Below are 17,405 nucleotides of genomic sequence, written 5' to 3'. Positions count from 1 at the left end.
CTCTAAATAAAATACAAAAAAGGGTTGGGGATGTGGCTCAGTGGTTGAGTGTCCCTAGGTTCAATCCCCAGTACCAAAAAAAAAAAAAAAAAAAAAAAAAAAAATCACACACACACCTCTAGCAAGTTCACTGCTCATCTGCTCCCAAGAAAGTTTGTCCCAGTGCCCAGGAAGAGGACAAGGATGTCCCTGGCAGCATCATTTTGTAACTGTGAAAAGCAGGAAGAGACCCAAGTTCATTGAGGGGACGTGGGGTAGTGAGCCACAGACAGGAGCACCATGTGGCAGTGCCAGGAATAATCAGACCCATGTGTATCCACGCAGAGCTCAAAAGCATATCGAGCAGGGGACAAAATTGAATGATACAGTACAGCACCTGTTAAGAACGGGGAAGAAAATCCTCAAAAGAGTACTTCCACTTTTAAGGTGTCTTTATGTATCTGTAAAATCAAGGGGGGAAAGCATCCGAATAGCAGCCAGTCCCATGGAAGGGGGGGGGGGGCTGATGGTCAGGTGGTAGCGGGGGCAGGTGTTACAGGTCTTACCTGTAACATTCAGAATGTTCTAACTTCTTCAAAAGAAGAATGTATGACACATGTAATTTATCCTAACTGAAGAAAGACAAAGAATTCCAACAGCTGGGCCACATACCCCTTGTTCTGTGTCTCAGGGACCCTCCTGGCTCCCTCTCCCCGCCCTCCTCCCCCTCCCCCCAGGCCCTCCCTCAGTTCTGGCCTCTCCATGGACCCAGAGCTGGAGGCTGTTACATCTTCCATTTAAAACTCCTCATCCTTGCTCACATTGGGGAGTTTCTTATTCCCTTTCAGATGTAACTGTCTGTCACCAATAATAGTCTTTTTCGATTTCATTTCCTTCAGCTCCTGCCAGCCACTCCGAGAGCCCCTTCCCGTCCCTCCGCACCCCCCCAGCCCCAAGTCAAGGGAAAAAAATACATTTTTGCCTTTACTATGATGTATGCGATCCCATAAAATAGTGAAACAGATATGAAAGGTTGAGAGAAGGTAGATAAATGGCTCCTATTATTCTACCAATCAAATGAAATACCTCTCCACATCCTCATTTGAATGATAATAAAACTCGGAGAGGCTGCTGGTTCGATGTTGTCATTGCTGGCAGCAGCTCCAGCCTGCAGAGCCACAGGCCAAGGTAACCTTGGGGTGTCCTCTGCAGGGGCCTGCATTTCCCCTCCATCCACAGTCCCCCAGCCTCTACCGCTCCCCAGGGAATCCCCCCCCATCCCCTCTCCCTTTTGTGTCCCAACACACACACCCCCACCCACCTCAGCCCTGGACAATTGTGCTCCTGTTTGTCCCACAACCAGCTCCCTCCAAGGTCCACAGGGCAGAAGAAGCAGCCAGGGTCCCCCAGGAACGTGCTTCTGTGCCACCGCCTCTCACTGCCCTGCTCGGCCTTCCCAGCCCTGACTACCTCTGAAAGCCCCTGACCACCACCTGTCCAGCTGGATCACCCCTCTTGGGCATGTCCTTGCCTTCATTTGCTCTGTTCGGTGACAGGACCACAGCTTTGTGTTTGCCTCTGTCTGCGCTGTTCAACTGGAAATTCCTGGCAGGCAGACCCAGGAGGACAGCCTAAGGCTTGTGCTGAGCTCACTAATTTCATGGACATTTCACAGACCTGCGAGAAGCCCTCTTGGGTTCGAGGCTGGGTCAGAGGAAGAGCAGGTGGGAAGTTCTTCCAGGGGCCACCTGGCCTTTCAGTGCTGGCTGAGAGTGAGACCACCTCCTCTCTGAGCCCCACAATTCCAAACAAAGCCTTCTGTCCTTTCTACCTCTTGCAGTTTGCATTTCAGTGTTGCATGAATCTGAAGTGCTCCTCTGAGCTGCCTGCCACCACTCCCCACCCCCGCCCAACCAGAGGACACCTGTGGCTTTGGTCCTCTCTGCATCCCCACTTGTCAGGGAGCAGCACCTGGGGGCCTACCCCTTCCCAACCACAGTCAGGTTGGCAGGCTGTCACTCCTGAGCCCCACCTTCCACCCTCATGGAGTGACCCAGGCCAGGGAGGCCAGGAAGACCCCTCTCTGAGATTTCACATCTTCATCAGAATTTCTTATCCTGATGACAATATGTTGAAGACTTTCCTTTAACTTCTCACCACAGATCATCCCCAATGATTTCAACTTCACAGTGATGCAAAAGTGTACTCCGTACATTCTTTTTTTAAAATTTTCAGTTCGTTATTCAATAAATTATGTGAGCAGCACTTTATAATGAAGTAGGCTTTGCGTTAACTATTTTGCGCAGCTGATGTAGGCTAATGGGAGGCTTCGAGCCCGTGTCTGTGCCGCTGGGCTAAGCTACGACGTTCCATGTACTCATAGTATTAAATGCAGCTTTGATTTTCAATGTATGGCAGGTCTATGGGGAGGTGACCCCGTTCTAAGTTGAGGAGCAGGTTTAGACCCCAGTGCTGCCCTGACTTTTACCCTTTTCTTTCAGTGAATCCCATAAGGTAGACAGTCGATTTTTGGCCCAAGGACTGATCAAGGTATGGAAAACGCCCCAAGTTGGCCCCCCGGATATTGGGATTTATTGTCATCTACTTTAACTGTGGCAACTCATTGTCTGTCTCCCCATTAGGTCTGGATCCCTTTCCTTCCCCCCCTGTCCTCCACTCCCCAGCTCCAGGACAGTGGTGGCTTGCTGGAAGAGACTGATGGCAATGAATGACACAGGGATAACGATACCCATTTTAGAGATGAGGAAGATGAGCCCTAGGCAGCCAGTGACTCAGGACCAAAATCTCCATCTTTGCTCCCCAAGCCTGGGACTGAGCCTTTGCACCAGTAACTCTCACGTACCAGACTGTCCCTTTCCTGGAGCCAAGAAAGGGGCAGGAAGCAGAGTCCAAAGGGAGCGTCTCCCAGGAGACAAGCTGGCGCTGAGGCCTGTGGTCCGCAAGGGAGGGGAATGTCAACTATGGTGTGAGGGGTTCACTGCCTGGGAGAATGGACAGCTTCTGGCTGCTTCAGGAGGTTGTCAAGCAGCTCACTGAATTGATAATAGGCCAAAACCCAGGCCTGGGGAAAGCCAGGAGCAAGGGGTCCTGGAGACCGCTCCAGCCATTTCTCAGTCCTGTATCAGGCCTCTGCTCAGCGCTCAAGGCCCTGTGACAGAGATGAGCCAGCCGGCTGAGTCCCAGACATGCCTTCCTCCTCTGGACAGCATAAGGCCTTGACCGGCTTCCAGGCTTCCCCACCTGAGCATGCGCCATGGAGGAGCAGAAGCCCCGAAGCTCCAGCAGGTGGATGGATTTGGTGAAGCCCCGACCTGAGGTCAACAAGGCAGGTTCCAGCCTCCCTTGGCCTCCTGAGGGCTGCTTTGGGATTCGGGGTGCGGTCTGCCCCTAAAGCTCAGATTTATAGCTGGGTTAGAATCACAGGCTTAGAAAGCGGCTGGATCCTTGGAGGGAACGCAGACTGTACATTCTGCAGCCGGGGAGCGCAAGGCCCACTGTCTTCCTCCATTTTCTATTGCTATAAATGAACACCCCAGACTGCACAATTACAAAGGATAGAGTGGTATTTAGCTTACAGTTCTGGAGACTGGGAAGTCCAAGAGTACTATTGTGGTTTAGATATGAGGGGTCCCCCCGGAACTCCTGTTAAGATGATGCAAGAATTTTCAGAGATGCCATGATTGGGTTATGAGAGCCTTAACCTAGTCAATGGATTAATCCACTGATATGGATCAACTGAGTGGTAACCGTAGGCAGGTAGGGTAGGGCTGGAGGAAGTAGTTACACGAGATGTGATTTGGGGGTTTATATTCTATCCCTGGTGAGCACACACACTCTTGCGCTCTTGCTCATTGATCTCTCTCTCTTTCTCTCTCTCTCTCCCCCCCACCTTCCTGGTGGCCATGTCCTGAGCTGCCTTCCTCTCCCAGGTCCTTCTGCTGATGTTCTGCTTCACCTTGGGCCCAGAGCTATGGAGGTGGCTATCAATGGACTGAGACCTCTAAAACCATGAGCCCCAAATAAACTTTCCCTCCTCTATGTTGTTCTTGTCAGGTCTTTTGGTCACAAAAAAAACGCTAACTAAAACAAGCATGGAGTTGCTATCTGCTTGTCACCTGGTGAGGCCTTCTTGGTGCATCATACAATGGCAGCGGGCCTCACATGGTGAGAGCGAGCAAGTATGCTGCGGAACTCACTTTTATTGAAAAAAAAAAAAAGCCACTCCCAAGATAAACCAGTAAAGCCTGACTGGATTAATCCATTCCCAAGGGCAGGTACTCTATGCTGAATCACCTCCCACAGTTCCCACCTCTAGCAGGACATGACGGAACCAAGGTCCTTCCTGCCCTGCTGTGGAGCCAGCTCTGAATAGGGGCCCTCAGGCTCTACCAGGGAAGAAGCAGTGAGTACCAATGACAGTGGCTGTGAGCCACATGCAGGCCATCAGAGGGCTGAGCTCCATCTCCTCGTGTATAAAATGAGGCTATACTATCAAGCTATTATGAGGAGTCAACAAACACTAAATTTATTTACCCATATGAAAATACTTAGACCAGAAGTGAAAACGTATGTCCACACAAAGATTTGCACACAAAAGTTCATAGCAGCTTTCTTCACAATCACCCCAAACTGGAAATAACTCAAATGCTCCATCAACTGGTGATAAAGAAAGAAATGATGGTGTGAACACATGGTGGAATACTACTCAGCAGTAAAAGGAACAAACTCCCAACCTCTCGGATGAATCGCAAAAGCATTATGCTAAGTGACGGAGGCCAGATTCAAAAGGCTATATCTGTAGAACTCCATATACGGGTGAGTCCTAGTATGCAGTATGCCTATAAAGTCCAGAACACTAAATGTGCCAGTTCTAAAACATTACTGATAGGAAAACACAGGATGAGGTTCCTGGGAGCCTCTGGTCACAACATATTTGTCAACCGATCAAAGCTTTGTAGTATATGTGTTTCTGTTTTAAAGACACCTTCTCTAATATATATTGTTGATTTACAAGCACCGAACTCATGGCCAACAGCTCCGTAACTCCTGCCTGAAGAAGCTTGTCTAATGCACGTATTTTCTGTAAAAGCCACATCACAGCCTTCTTCATTTTTACTCATTTATTTTTATTTTTTATATTCTTTGCAATACTGGGGATTGAATCCAGGGGCGCTTAACCACTGAGCCACTTCTCCAGCCCTTTTTACTTTTCATTTTGAGACGGGGTCTCACTAAGTTTGAGGCTGGCCTCAAACCTTGTCTCCTGCCTCATCCTCCCAAGTAGCTGGAATTATAGGCGTGCCCACTGCGCCTGGCTGTCACAGCATTCTTGTGTTTAGGAACACCAGCCCTTCACCCTATGCTTGGGACCGTTTTAAACAGTGAAATTTCCAAGAAATAACACAGAAATGCAGAAAATATGGTGCATTGCAAAAAAAGACACTTCTTTGGTTTGAGGCCTGAAACAAGAAGGTAGAGCCCCTTCTTGGTTTGACCTCAGCTGGAAACCTGTACAGAAGGGAATCAAAATCTTCACCACTCTGCAAGTGGCCATAATTGGCCACGAAATCACCACCGGTATTGATTTGGGGATCACAAATAAATTTTTGTGGGTAGGCAAATTCGCAAATATGGAATCTGAGAACATCTAAGATTAAATATGCAGTTGCTCCTCCATCAGTGACAGGAATTGATTCCCAGGCCCCTGAGGCCAAAATCTATAGACACACAAGTCCCCTATAGAAATGGCACAGTATCTGCATCTGATCTATGCACGGATACCTTCAATCCTCTCAGATTCCTTATGATCCCTAATGCAATGTAAATTCTATTAATTAGTTGTTCTACTGTAATTTTTAGGGAAGAATGATAAAAGTCTGCACGTGTTCAGTAGAGATGCAATTTTCTTTTCAAATATTTCCAGTCAATAGTCAGCTGAATCTGAGGATGCAGAACCTGCAGAAATGGAGGGCCAAATGTATAGAAACTCTAGAGGGAAAAAAAATTAACCCAAGGTGACAGAAAGCAGCTCAGTTATCTGGCAGGTGGGGAGGAGCGGAGATTGATATGAAAGACCCACAGGGAAACTTCTTGGTGACAGATCATGTCTATCTTGTCTGGCAGGTGGTGGTTACACAGAGGAATACATTTGTAAAACTCACTGAAATATGCACTTAAAATGGGTACATTTTATGACCTGTAAATTATACCTCAATTAAGTGGATGATTCAAAAATGGGTAATTAGCACGAAGCTGATTGTTCCTCAATTCCTTTTGGGATCTTGGGGCCAGCCCGCTGGGATGTTCAGTGTAGGAGGGACGAAGGGGCAGAGCTTGCCACCTCAAGATCCATTTAGAAAATCCATTTACATCCTTTGCTCCCATGAGACAGCATGTCTGACCCAGGCTTCCAAGTTCTCCCTCCTTTCCCTGCCATGGTCAATCAGTCTTTTTGTTTCAGATGATAGAAACCAAATTTGACCACCTTAGATTAAAAACAAAAAGAGCTCTGCCATCAGACATGGTTAGAGATAGGGGCTCAATTCTAGTCACCAGGTCAAGGTTGGCCACCTATCCTGACTTGGGGACCATGGGCAGGAAGGTACGGCCAGCAGCAGCTCTGTAACATCAAACAGAAGCATCTTTGTCCCAGCAAAACCCAGAACATCATCCTTTGCCCACTTTTCCACGGCCAAGGGAGTAGACCATGCTGGGGGGATGCAGTCTGGGCCCTGTGCCCATTCTTTTGAAGAACATGGATTGTGGTCTCCAGGAGAGGATCCCACCAAAGAAATATCCAAGTGCCAATGCCAGAATGTGGAAAAAAAAAATGAGGACCAGGCAGAAACAGTAAATGCCGGGGCCCAGTGTACCGCGAGCCAGGGCTACTTTTCCTGAAACACATCAAGAACCCAATCCTGGCCAGGCATGGTGGCACACACCTGTAATCCCGGTGGCTTGGGAGGCTGAGGCAGGAGGATCATAGGTTAGAAGCCAGCCTCAGCAATTTAACAAGGCCCTAAGCAACTTAGCGAGAAATAAATAAATAAATAAATAAATAAATATATATGCCTGGGGACTTGACTCAGGGGTTAAGCACCTGTGGATTCAATCTCCGGCACCAAAAAAACCAAAACAGAACAACAACAATCCTGGGAGGGAACAGATGGGAGGTAGCTCAATATTCTAGAACCCTACAGAAAAGAGCAGGCTATTCGGACACTATCTATCCCAAGGGAAAGAGCAGAAAGATGTCCTAGGGTCCAAGCCTCTGATTCCTGCAGCCCACACTGGCTAGAAAATGCTGCCTGGTTTTCTTCCTCCAGCCGGCTGCTCCAGAATCCAGGTACCGTCTATTTCTTTTGTCACAGAGATCCCATTGACCTAAACATCTTGCCCATATTTTTAGACCAACACCAGTTATTTTGAAAACTGTCTTTTCTCATCAGAACAAGACTCTCTCATTCCACTCTGTCTTTAGAGAAATATTGTGTTTCTCTTTTTGGCAAGTATATGATCGGTGGAACCTCTTGAGGACCCGTGAATTTTCTCAGATTCTTGCTATTAGAGGGTTGTTCTGCCCCACATCCTCTAAGAACTTTCTTTATAGACATACTGAATTTTCTTCAGTTTAATAAAAATTTATTAAGTATCTGCTAACAAGAGATAAGAGATGGGTCCTGCCCTGTCTTTTCTTCTCATCTTTATACTTCTTATTTATTTTCTTGTGCTAATGCATTGGCCAGGACTCCAATACAATCCTAACTGCAGCAGTGAAAGTCAGTATCTTTGTTCTATTCCTGCTACTAAATATCAAGAATAAAGATTTTTTCTATATGACTGATAGATGTCTTTTATCAGATTAAAAACTCCTATTATTTCTGGTTCCTAAGAATAGTAATTTTTTAAAATCATAACTTGATGATGAAATTTAGCCAATGCTTTTTCTACATCATAGTCTGCTGAGATCTGTAATCCAAAAGCTGTGCAGCCATCCCTAAGTATCTGCAGCAGACTGGGTTCCATGAACCCATTTAAGAACAAAATCTGTAGGTGCTGAGTCCCTATATAAAACGACATAGTACTACACGCAAATGGTGCACACCTTTAGTCTCAGCTACTCAGGAGTCTGAGGAGGGAAGATCACAGATTTGAAGCCAAGCTGGGCATCTTAATGAGAGCCTCCCTCAAAATAAAAAATAAAAGGGGTTGGTGATATAGCTCTGTGGTAGAGCGTTCCCAGTACTGCAAAAATTGAGTAAATGAAATAAAATAAAGAGCTGGTTATGGTTCAGTGGGAGAGAACTTACCCAACATGTACAAGATCCTGGGTTCAATTCCCAGTACCACAAATGTCTAAATAAATTAAAATACAATAAAATGACATTATAAATACAATAAAATTCATAGAACATCCTACTGTATACTTTAAATCAACTCCAAATTAATTATAATGCCTAAATATGCTATGTAAATAGTTGATATAACATATTGTTCAGAGTATAATGAAAGGATAAAAGTCTGTGCATGTTCAGTACAGATGCAATTTTTAAAAATACTTTTGATCTAGATGCAGTGGTGCTTGCCTATAATTCCAGCAACTCAGGAGGCTGAGGCAGGAGAATAGCAAGTTTGAGGCCAGCCTGGGAGACTTAAGGAGACCCTACCTCAAAATAAAAAAAAAAAATTTAAAGGGTTGGGGGTGTGGTTAGGTGGTAAAGCACCCCTGAGTTCAATTCCCAGTATAAAAACAAAACAAAACAAAAACCCTTTGACCTTTTGACTTATGACTGAATCTGCTGATGTGGAATCCCAGATACAGGCACCCACTGTACTGCTCTTTTCTGTAGTAGAGACTGCGGAAACCTAGAGGAGGGAGCAGGGAGGATCAGGTCAGCAGATCCTTCAAGAATGCAAAGAAAGAGATGATGCCTTTTGGTTGCAGAAATTATCTAAGCAAAGAGATGAGGATGTAAACATTTCATCAGAGGGAACTAATCTACATGGTCCTTCCAGGTAAAACCCTACCCTGGTTTGGGAACTTTTGCCCACAGCGGGTTCAGCTCATGCCTCAGCCCCATAGGAACCATAATGGCAAATACAACTTGGGTATTCAACAGAGAAGTCAGCACATATGGCAAAAATCAAGAGAACAGTCAAGATTATCCTCGAAAATTGCTTAAATTGCCCATAAAAAAAACATACGTAGATTTTATGTCTAAAACTCAGAAAGAATTCTAGAAGGCTTCTGCTTGCCTGCCAGGCTGACTGTCCTGCTTCAGTTTGAAGCTTTGCAATGCCACCTTAATGCACATGAGCAGATTTCTTAGTTGCTAGGCGGGTCACCTGAATTGGGCTTACAAATTGGCCAGAAGTTTCACCACGTGGAAGGCCACTGTGCCGTGCATGCTGCAGAGAGTGGATGCCTTGTCCCAGAGGACTAAGAAGGCCCCTTTGTCTCTCTTCTCAGTCTGGCTGACGCTGGCCCAGACACACCTGGACGCTCCTCCCTTCCTTTGCAGGCACAGTGACCAGGTAGTGATTGCCATCTCCCCAAGCCTGGCTTCTCTGGGATCCTCAGACCCAGTTTGCCCAGGAAAGACCTTCCCCTGCCTTTGTGATCAGTCAGTACTACCTCAGGAAAGATGTCTGGCCTATCATGACCCCTCAGACCTGGCAGCTGTGACTATCCTTGCTTTCCTATCAACAATTTCTCGCAGCCACAGTAGCCTGTGAGAAAGAGTGAGCAGCTTGTATTTTTCCTTAAGTGCTCCAAGATCACTTCCACCTCAGGACCTTTGCACGGCTCATCCTCTTTGCCTGGACTGCTTTTCTCTCTCACCATTAAGGTCTTAGCACACATGTGTTCTCCTCAGAGACATCTCCCAGATTCCCTCTTATATAGCAGCTTTATCCAGTCACCCCTCATCACATAACCTTGCTCATTTTCTTCTGAGCATTTATCTCTATCTCCCACCCACAGTCAAGGATTTGCCTGGCACACAGCAAGCACTTAATAAATATCTACTGATTGACTGAACAATGGAATCTTGTCACAGTTCCTTGTCATTGATCTGCTCTATGGCTGCCCTATCCATCTTTGGAGTGTCTTCTTCCCTCCCCCACATATAACTGGGGACACTGCACTGCCTGCCTAATCTTGGGGTCCCAGTGCTAACAACTCACCCCCAGGCTCTCCTGAAACTCATCCCACCTCCATCCTCCAGTCCCCAAGGCCTACTCCCCCCCCACACACACACACACAACCACAGGCAGCTGAATTCCAAAGCCACCCTACCCACATGTCCTCTCGTCTTGCCCCAGGGCTGGGGTTGGGGCGGGATGGTGCCAGGGCCAGAGTGGGCAGAGGCAGCTGTGGACATCTGAATCACAGACCTTCCCAGAGCGTCTCCATCTCCTGCCCGCCTCTCCTCCCCGCGTGGGCCTCCAAGTGATCATCCCTGGGTGACACCTCCCGCCCCATTCATCCCCATTAGCCGCTGTCCACACCGGGCTAGAGGGAGATCAATTACCAGCGCTGGCCGCTGAACCGTGCTAATGAGGATGTACACTCCCTGGGCTGGCGGCAGCCGGGTGGGAGGGCCAAGGGGGGCGAGGGGCGGAGAGAGGCCCGGGGGCTACCTCACTGAAGGCTTGGGGACAGCCGCCCTCTGCAAGACCCCTTTTGCGGTCCCCTCATCCCTTGGAACTGCGTTTTGGCTCAACTGTGAGAACAGCCCTGGGCTGGGGCGTTAGGGTGGCCCAGTTGGACAATTGGGCTGTTCCTGTCTCCCACCTCAGTGTCCCCGCCCCCTTCCCTCTGCCTTGTCTCCCTGCTTCCCCACACACCAAGGACCAGCCGCACTCCTAACCCTCTGCCCACCCTCGCCCCAGGCAGAAAAACCACAACAGCCTCAGGCTCCCGCAGCCCCTGGGCCCTTGCTCTGCGCAACCAGCTCTACTAGATTGTACTGATCTGTAAGAAAAGACATTTAACCCCTCTCATAATGAGAGCCGCAAGGAGAAAACGTTTTCTCCTATCAGATTGGCATAGATGGAAAGGGTGGTTAAAGGCAGTGCGGGCTCTGGTAGGGGCTGTCAGGAGGGGAAGGTCCCATCCTCTCTTATTTCTGAGACAGTAAATGGGTGTGACCTCTCTGGAGGGCAATCGGGCAATAGCTATGTAAATGAAAAATGCAGGTGCCCTTTAACCCGGCTGTTCTCTCCCAAGCATTTATCCTGCAGAGAGAGATACAAGTGTCCACACACAGAACAGGGATGATCGGTGCCTGGAAACACCTCACCGTCCACCTGGAGAGGCCAAATAGGCAATCGCACCCTGTCCGCACAGGGGGGCTTCCTCACCTGGAGGGTGGGACAGCCGAGTCTTGTGTCCCAGGGGTTGTGAGGATTAGGTCGGTTAACACAAATGAAACGTGCCAAGGAGTGTCCGGACAAGGCAAGTCTGAGTGCTTGCTGCCATTATGGGTTCGCTATTGTGGAAAAGAACTGGTGGATCTGAACACACTGATGTGTGGTTATCTCCCCAAATGCTGGTAGGTGAAAAGCACACAGGGGATGTGGATTTGGTTCTGGCTTGCTTTGTTCCTTGAGATACACGTTCTAACGAGCAAACCATTTCTGGGAGGTACAGACAGAACTGGGGACAGTGGCTGCCCCTGGGGACCAGAAGGAGACAGAGGTGACCAGGGGCTTTGCGCTTATTTTTCCATGCAGTTTGTGGCTTTTAACCACCTGCACCGTCTATCTGATCAAATGAATTACTGTGAAAGACTGGTATGTGCCTGTGTCTCCCACCAGACTTGAGCTCTTTGAAGACAAGGGCTGAGCCGATTGGGATCCCACGTGGAGTTCTGCAGAATCTGCCCAGGGGTGATTCCAGGGAGATGCCCCTGGATAGGGGTGTGGTGTGCTGCCCGGTCCAGGAAGGATTAGCCTCAAAGAAAGCAGCTCTCTGAAGTGGGAAGCAGACCTAGAGAGCTAATGCCCAGGAAGGACCATCCCTGGAAGTAGGACTCGCGTATGCAGATGCATCCAGGCTTCTGGGCATCTGAGGCAGCCTTCAGTCAGGGCTGGAGGCTTGGGCTGCAGCAGAGATCCTCCGTATGCAAGCTGATGTCTCCATCTCTCCATACAACAGCAAAGGGGACCAAGGAGGCATTACCGTGGCAACAGCCACAGTGTTAATTGTGTGACTTGCACATGCCTGATGGGTTCAGTTCCAGGTCCCCGGATACGTGGTGATTCTGCCCATCCAAAGCTGAGGAGCAGAAATGGGACCCCCCCCCAGGCCCCAGCAGAGACCTGTTGGGGTCACCTCTGCCTTCAGTCTGACTTGGGGCCCTCCCCTCACTCACATTCCTCATCTTCCTGCCCAGTAAAGCTGTGGCTGCTCCAGCCAGAATCCTGGGGGAGAAGGCTTGGCTAGGCCTCTCACTAATCTAGGTGTGGAATAAAGAGACCAAAGTGGGAACAGAGTAATTCTCTTAATGGGTGAAGAGTGAAAACATGGCTTATTTCTGCTAAGAAACACCCATGCAGCCCCAAGACACCAACCAGCTTGATATGTGTGCACAGGGCTACATCTTTAAAACACATCTTGGAGCTGGGCACAGTGGCGCATGCCTGTAATCCCAGCAGCTTGGGAGGCTGAGGCAGGAGGATCTTGAGTTCAAAGCCAGCCTCAGCAAACTTAGTGAGGCCCTAAGCAATTCAGTGTGACCATGTCTCTAAATAAAATACATAGGGTTGGGGATGTGGCTCAGTGGTTAAATGTTCAATCCCCAATACCAAAAATAAATAAATAAATAAAAATAAAAGAGCTGCTCAGTGGTTCAATCCCTGGTACCAAAAATAAATAAAAATTTTAAGATATAACACATCTTGGAGACATAAAAACAAGATACAGCAAGATGGAGACAGTGTCCCGATACTTAAAACACTCAGAAAATAATACTACACATTTTTCTATGGCATACAATATGAATGCAAAGTTTTTTTAAATATCTATTTTTTATAGTTGTAGTTAGATACAATAACTTTATTTTATTTATTTATATGTGGTGCTGAGGCTCGAACCCAGGACCTTGTAGGTGTGACAGGAGTGTTCTACCACTGAGCCATAACCCCAAGTTCCACAAATACAAGATTTTTTAAAGGTGAAAAGTCTGAAATTTGTCCAGTTGGCCTTCTGTATACATGCTTGGGTTCTGCATTCAAGGGCTCAATCAACCACAAATGAAAAATGTTTGGTAAAAAATGTTCCCTCATTCCTGATGTGGACTGTGGAGTTAGGCTTATGATGGCTGTGTCTGTATGGAACAGGTATGGACATTTTTCCTCATTATTATTTCCACATAATACAGTATAATAATTATTGACACAGCATTTATGTCATATTTGGAATCATAAGTAATCCCAAGATGGTTTGAAGTATAGGGGAGAAGCCATCAAAAGGAATGAAATCCTATCATTTATGGGAACATGCATGGAACTGGAAATCATGTTAAGTGAAATAAGGGACAGAAAGGGACAGAAAGACAAGTACTGTGTGACCTCACCCATATTGGAATCTGAGTTGATCTCAGGGATGTGGCAGAGTACTTGTCTAGAGGCACAGGCTTTGGATTTGATCCTCAGCACCAATGTCATTAATAAATTAATTAAATTTAAAAGTTGAGCTGGGCATGGTGGCCAAAGTCTGCAATCTCAGTGACTTGGGAGGCTAAGGCAAGAGGATTGCTAGTTCGAGACCAGCCTCAGCAATTTACCAAGGGCCTAAGCAACTTAGTGAGACCCTGTCTCAAAAACAAAACTTTTTTTAAAAAAGGTCTGGGGATGTGGCTCAGTGGTAGTTCCCCATGGGTTCAATTCCCAGTACCAAAAATAATTAAATTAATTGAAACGCTGACCTCATAAGCTGGATACCTGGATGTACACATTTAATTCTCCCTACTCAGGAGGCTGATGCAGATAGATGAATTGCAAGTTTAAGGCCAGTCTGGGCAACTTTGCAAGATCCTGTCTCAAAATAAAAAAGTAAAAAGGGCTAGGGACCTAGCTCAGTGGTAGAGCACCCCTGAATTTGATCCCAGTACTTCATTAAAAAAAAAGTTTATCTCACAAATAACAATAATGTATTGTAGATTTCAAAAAGCTAGAAGAAAGAATTTTGGAAGTTTCATCACAAAGAAATGATAAGTTCTGAGGAAATATTTCTAACCTGATTTAAACATTATGCAATGCATACATGTATTGAAGCATTATAGGATCCCACTAATATGTACAATTTTTGTTTTTTATGTATTAATGAAAAAATAAATTTAAAAAAAATAGCCCAAAATGATGGCACATGCCTGTAATCCCAGCAGCTCTGGAGGCTGAGGCAGGAGGATTGTGGGTTCAAAGCCAGCCTCAGCAAAAGTGAGGTGCTAAGCAACTCAGCAAGATCCTGTATACAAATTAAAAAATACAAAATATAGCCAGAGATGTGGCTCGGTGATTGAGTGCCCCTGAGTTTAATCCCCAGTACCCGCCAAAATAATAATAGGATGATGCACATAGGTTATACTATATAATATTGTGCCATTTATTGTGAAAGGGACTTCAGCACCCATGGATTTTTGTATCTGAAGGGTTCCTGGAACCAACCCTCCATAGATCCTGGGGGACAATTATATAGCCTACACTGGGAGAGCCTGAAAGGGGCCAGAAGAGAATAGTAAAGAGACTTTAGTTTCATCCATTTTTAAAAATGGAATGGGTTCCTATTTTACTTGTGTTATTTTAAAAATCTTAAAATTAAAATAAGAGGTGTTTGCTCCTTTTGCTTTTTCAACAAGGCCCATCCTGATCACCCCACAAACCTCAAGGCCTGCACCACCCGGCAGATGCCCTCCCCACGCTCCTTCCTGGCTCTGATAGTTCCATGGCACACAGCGCCCCCGCAGGTCAATTCCCCATTATGATCTTCACGGTAGAGCAGAGGTCAGCCAACTCAGCCATGAGGCAAATCCAACCCCTGGCCTCTTTTAATCTAGCTTGAGAGCTAAAGATACAGTTTTCTAATTTTTAATGATAAAAAATTAAAGGAAGTCTGGGTGCAGTGGCGCACACATGTAATCCCAGCAGCTTGTGAGGTTGAAACTGGAAGATCTTGAATTCAAAGCCAGCCTCAGCAATGGTGATACTCTGTCTCTAAATAAAATACAAAAAAAAAAAAAAAGGTCTGGGGATGTGGCTCAGTGGTCAAGTGGCCCTGAGTTTAATCCCTGGTACCCTCCCCCCTAAAAAAAAAAAATTAAAAGAAGGATGATAATTAGATGAAAGTCAAATTCCAGCATCCTAAATAAAACATTACTGGAACAAAATCCCACCTGTTTGTTTACACCTTGCTGTGTTTGTTGTTGTTGTTATTGGGGATTTTTTTTTTTCTTTTGTACTAGGAATTGAACCCAGGGCACTTAACCACTGAGCCACATCCCCAGCCCTTTTTTATATTTTGAGACAGGGTCTCACTGAGTTGCTTAGGACCTAAGTTGCCGAGGCTGGCTTTGAACTCATGAACCTCCTGCCTCAGCCTCCCAAGCCACTGGGATTACAGGCATGAGCCACTGCACCAGGCTCACCTTGCTGCTTTCTTCCATGAAGGTGAAACTGAGTGATTGTGCAGCATGTGTCTAAAATGTATCTCTTTGACCCCTTGCAACAAAATCTGCAATGCCTGCTCTGCACAGCTCTGTAGCCAGTGTGTATATGTTATCTTTATTTTGTTCCCTTATGTATCCCAAGTGCCTACAATGGTGCCAGGCTCATAGTAGGTACTTAATAAGTCTGGGTGAATAAACAGAGAAATACATGAATAAATACATGTGTAGTGCTACTTCAGCCTCAAAAAAGTAAAGTGACACCCACCATTGCACACACTTTCTCCAGGTCTGGCAGGCATCACTGACAGCCCTGAACGCAAGCTTGGGTTTCCTTGGGCATTGAGAGAGGCATCCATGGGGCTGGCAGTATTGTTTGCTCCAAGTCCCAGAAGAAGACAGAGGGCGGCAAAGCCTGGATTTGTTACTAACCGGGTGGGCTCCCAGGACTCTAGAACAGTGGTGCGGCTATGGGGATCGCCCTACAATGACCCCTACACCTGGAGAGCAGCTTGCTGAGCGGAGCCACTGTGCTGCATGGGCTGCGCTTTGGTGCCCTCTGGTGGCCTTCTGGAGTGGCGTCTCCAAGGAACATGCTTGCCTTCACCAGTGGTAATCTTTCTTCAGTCCTTATGACCACCTCACAGGGCCTTGTCGCCCCAGCTCTCATTCCCGCCTGGTTCTTCACTCCAGCGCTTGAGCTCTTGCAGATGTCTGGGGTAGCCTAGTGTCACAGATGATGGGGAATCTGCTGTCAGCCTCCCCTGTGGTTAGATTAGGCAGGTCCAGAGCTCCAGAGCTCCCAGGCTAGCAGACATAACCCTAACCCTTGTCACTACCAAAGTGCATTCCAACCTGACAAAGGGCAGGAGGGTGACCTTGGTCCCCATGGCCCAGGGACCCACCTAGATTTCTGGATGGGGACAGCCTTACACATTTACTTTCTGCATATATGGAAGGCTATTGGCTGCAGGTAAGGGCCCCTAGGTGCAGGGAACTGTTCCATGTCCTTCTGTGATCACAGCTAGCTGTGGTCATCACATGCCTCTCACATTGCACTCACTGCCCCAGTAGCCATCGCTCCCTGTCTGCCTATGCCAAGGACCTGTGGCAAAAGGGAGGGCAGAGGCACAAGAACCCTGGCCCCTGGTCAGCGCCTGAGTGGATAATAGCAGGTTTGGGACAAGTGAGTGAATAGATGGACAGATAGGTGGACAAGTACATGGACAGGTGAGTGGGTGGATGAATAGCTTGATAGATGGATGAAGAATGTATGTCTTGTAGTAACTGAGCTTTGGAGAACTCTGGGCCCAGCCAGGGCACCAGTCCTATCCAGCATTACCACCCCATCTTGCCAATCCTGTCTCCAGATACCCTGGCTCCACCACTTCCCTCTCTCCCTCATCCACTCCCCCTCTCCCGGCTCTCTTACACAAGCCCACCATGGCTTCAGGGACTCTGTGGAAGCTGGTACCAAAATTAGAACACTTCCCCCAGAGCTTCCCAGAGATGGTGCCTCCTCCCCCGGCCCCTCCCAGGCTCCCTGGCAATCACTTATTTTCTTCACAGCACATATTACTAACCACACTGTGTGCCCTCTTGTTTTCTCTCCCCCATGAGACAGCAGCACAGGGTAGGGACCTTGCCCTTCTCTCTTCTCTGTGTATCCAGCATCTAAAGTAGATGTCCTACTCCCCTTAGGAAATGAAGGTTTTGTTACAGCCCTTGGTGGTGGATTCT

This window comes from Spermophilus citellus, assembly GCF_964194105.1.
Source record: "Spermophilus citellus genome assembly, chromosome: 1".
NCBI lineage: Eukaryota > Metazoa > Chordata > Mammalia > Rodentia > Sciuridae > Spermophilus > Spermophilus citellus.
Note: the sequence above shows the minus strand (reverse complement) of the source record.